The sequence below is a fragment of the Strongylocentrotus purpuratus genome, unplaced genomic scaffold, assembly GCF_000002235.5.
Source record: "Strongylocentrotus purpuratus isolate Spur 01 unplaced genomic scaffold, Spur_5.0 spur5_scaffold_21, whole genome shotgun sequence".
NCBI lineage: Eukaryota > Metazoa > Echinodermata > Echinoidea > Camarodonta > Strongylocentrotidae > Strongylocentrotus > Strongylocentrotus purpuratus.
In genome coordinates this window covers 13,070,296-13,074,613 of record NW_022145607.1, presented here as the reverse complement: position 1 = coordinate 13,074,613, position 4,318 = coordinate 13,070,296, and positions in this window count along the sequence as shown.

Genomic DNA, 4,318 nt, shown 5'->3' with positions numbered 1-4,318 from the left:
GGCACAGAACCTCAACTAATTGCAACTCCCAAACTCAGTAGCAAGTCTGACAACAACCAATCAAACTACACTGCTCAACTGCCATTTGTCAAGAAGGCTCTCTATTTGGTCGCTGGAAACCTACTACTGATAGCAATCAGCCTGTAGTTTCATACCATGTAAATCTTTAGAGGACTCCAAATTGAGCGATGGAAACCTTGACAATTTTTTAGCCAAAGATGTTCTTTAGGGTGCCAATACATAAGGAAGCCCCCTAGAGCTAGTAGCAAAAAACCTCAACTAATTGCATCTCCCAAACTCAGTAGCAAGTCTGATAACAACCAAAAAATTGCGCTTCTCAACTGCCATTTGTCAAGAAGGCTCTTTTATTGGTTGCTGGAAACAGACTACCGATTGCAATCAGTCTGTAGCTTTATGCCGCATTACTCTAAAGAGGGTCCCAAACTGAGCCGTACAAATCATTACAATTATCTAGCCCAAGATGTTCTTTGGGTTTGCCCATAATATACGAATCCTACCGGAGCATATTACAAGGACCTTCAACTGACTGCTACTCCCATACTCAGTAGCAAACTACTAACAGCCAATCCAATCGCACTCCTTAACTGTCATTTGTCAAAGAGGCTACCAGATTGGTTGTTGAAAATTTACTACTGATAGCAATCAGTCTCTGGTTACATGCAAATAACTCAAGAGAGGGCTTCAAACTTTATGGGCGGCTTAACTGCAGATTTTGGTGCCTTAGAATTATACCCACTCCCTCTAGGATGGAGAAGAGAGGAGTCTTTAGATACGCTTGCTTGCCAACATAAGTGCCATGTACCCAGCTTGTTGTTCAGACTTCCTGAGGTGAAAAGGAAGTCTAGCAAAGTCACTTTCCTGCCAAAACAATGCATTGTACCAAGGGTGGGGGGCCAGTTTCTGTAACCTGCTTAGATGTTGAAAAAGAAGACTTTGGGGAAACTGACAGTTTGCCATAAATCCAAGCTTTCTTACTCGATATGTTCAGACTTCCTAGATGTTAGGAAAGAAGTCTTTGGGAAGCCAATGTCCAACTTCTACCAAGGCTTTTCTACCCGAGGACATACTCAAAATTGAGCGATGGAAATCTTGACAATTTTCTAGCCGAAGATGTCCTTTGGGGTGCCAATAACTAAGGAAGCCCCCTAGAGCTGATGGCATATAACCTCAACTAATTGCAACTCCCAAACTCAGTACCAAGTCTGATAACAACCAATCCAATAGCATTTCTCAACTGCCATTTGTCAAGAAGGCTCTTTGATTGGTTGCTGGAAACCTACTACTGATTGCAATCAGTCTGTAGCTTCATGCCATGTAACTCTAAAGAGGGTTCCAAACTGACCCATATAAATCATTACAATTTTCAAGCCCAAGATGTTCTTTGGGTTCGCCCATAATATACGAAGCCTCCTGGAGCATATATTACAAGGACCTTCAACTGACTGCTACTCCCATACTCAGTAGCAAACTACTAACAGCCAATCCAATCGCACTCCTTAACTGCCATTTGTCAAGGAGGCTACCAGATTGGTTGTTGAAAATTTACTACTGATAGCAATCAGTCTCTGGTTACATGCAAATAACTCAAGAGAAGGCTTCAAACTTTATGGGCGGCTTAACTGCAGATTTTGGTGCCTTAGAATTATACCCACTCCCTCTAGGATGGAGAAGAGAGGAGTCTTTGGAGCCGCTTGCTTGCCAACATAAGTGCCATGTACCCAGCTTGTTGTTCAGACTTCCTGAGGTGAATAGGAAGTCTAGCAAAGTCACTTTCCTGCCAACACAGTGCATTGTACTAAGGGGGGGGTGGGGCCAGTTTCTCTAACCTGCTTAGATGTTGAAAAAGAAGACTTTGGGAAACTGACAGTTTGCTATAAATCCAAGCTTCCTTACTCGATATGTTCAGACTCCTAGATGTTAGGAAAGAAGTCTTTGGGAAGCCGATGTCCAACTTCTACCAAGGCTTTTCTACCCTAGGACATACTCAAAATTGAGCGATGGAAATCTTGACAATTTTCTAGCCAAAGATGTTCTTTGGGGTGCCAATGAATAAGGAAGCCCCCTAGAGCTGATGGCATATAACCTCAACTAATTGCAACTCCCAAACTCAGTACCAAGTCTGATAACAACCAATCCAATAGCATTTCTCAACTGCCATTTGTCAAGAAGACTCTTTGATTGGTTGCTGGAAACCTACTACTGATTGCAAACAGTCTGTAGCTTCATGCCATGTAACTCTAAAGAGGGTTCCAAACTGACCCATATAAATCATTACAATTTTCAAGCCCAAGATGTTCTTTGGGTTCGCCCATAATATACGAAGCCTCCTGGAGCATATATTACAAGGACCTTCAACTGACTGCTACTCCCATACTCAGTAGCAAACTTCCAACAGCCAATCCAATCGCACTCCTTAACTGCCATTTGTCAAGGAGGCTACCAGACTTGTTGTAGAAAATTTACTACTGATTACAATCAGGCTCTAGCCTCATGTGATATAACCCAAGAGAATGCTTCAAACTTTATGGGCGGCTTAACTGCAGATTTTGGTGCCTTAGAATTATACCCACTCCCTCTAGGATGGAGAAGAGAGGAGTCTTTGGAGCTGTTTGCTTGCCAACAAACAGTGCCATGTAACTAGCTTGTTGTTCAGACTTCCTGAGGTGAATAGGAAGTCTAACAAAGTCACTTGCCTGCCAACACAGTGCATTGTACCAAGGGGGCCCAGTTTCTCTAACCTGCTTAGATGTTGAAAAAGAAGACTTTGGGAAACTGACAGTTTGCTATAAATCCAAGCTACCTTACTCAGCAGTTATGTTCAGACTTCCTAGATGTGAGGAAAGAAGTCTTTGGAAAGCTGATGACTAACTTCTACAAAGGACATCTTCAAATTCCTAGAAATGTTACTAAGGAATGTTTTGAAGGTCCTGATGTAAGGCATGCCTGCAACTGACTTGCTGCAAGTATGCGGGTGGGTTTACGATAGAATTAGGACTGGGCATGCTGAATTTCCTACTAATGATGGTATGGAATGCCCTTCGATCTTATAAGGGCATGAAGAAAGAAATGCCAGTAATTTGCTTTAGTTATAAACGAGAGTTGCCCGTTTTCTAATGAATTTTGGTGAAGCACTCTCACAAATTCCCATTGATAATATTTGGGAATGCCTTCTGATTTTATAAAGGCCTTGTGAGAGGCAGGCCTAAAGTTGATGTGTTTTTCGGATTTTAATTCTAGGTACCATAAGGGTTTTTCTAAAACTAGGAATCATTCTCCAATTCCCATTGATGTTGACAGGGAATACCTTCTGATCTTATGAAGGCCTATATTGAGAGAATTTCCTGCATTTGATGTGTTTTACTTTACTTTACTTATTTGGGTGTTTACTTTCTGATGCATGTGCCCTCAAGTGATGAGGCATTCCCATAGAGTCTGATTGATGTTGTTTTGGAATACCTTCTAATGTTATGAAGGCTTTGAGAGAGGCATGCCAGAAATTGATGTGCTTTAGGTTTTTAATGCCAGTTGCTATAATGGTGTTTCTAGAACTATTTCTCTGTTTCCCACTGATGTTGATGGGGAATGCCTTTTGATGTTATAAAGGCTAACCCAAGAGACATACCTACAGTTTTAATAAAGGTATGAACTACGACGTACTGCAATTGTAAGGCGTCCTCAAACCCAATTGATGTTGATTGGGAATTCCTCCTGATCTTATGAAGGTTAATATTGAGGGACTTGCCTGCAGTCGATATGCTTTAGGTTTCCAATACCAGGTGCCACATGGGTGTTTCTAGAACTAGATGTCTTTCTCTAATTCCCATGGATGTAAACTGGGAATACCTTTTGATGTTAAAAAGGCTGTTACTAAGAGACATACCTAGTTTTGATTTGGTTTCAACAAAAAACTGATGGGGCTTCCTCAAAATCCCATTGATGGTGTTTAGGGATGCCTCCAGATTTTCAGGAGGCCTTGTGAGAGGATTGCCACTAGTTGATGTGCTTTAGGTGTTTATTTTCAGGTGCATGTGTTTCAAGAACTATTGATGAGGTATCCTCACAATATTCCCATTGATGTTGCTTGGGAATGCCTTTTGATCTTAGGAAGGCCTAGTGAGAGGTATACCCGACTTGGATATGATGTACGCATTTAATCCAGGGTGTGTGTTTGTTTATAAAACTTAAATTAGACATGCTCTAATTCCCAGTGATGTTGAGTGAGAATAGCCTCTGATCTTATAAAGACATTGAGAGAGTCAAGCCTGAAGTAATTTGCTTTGAAAGTTTGGTCGGTGGT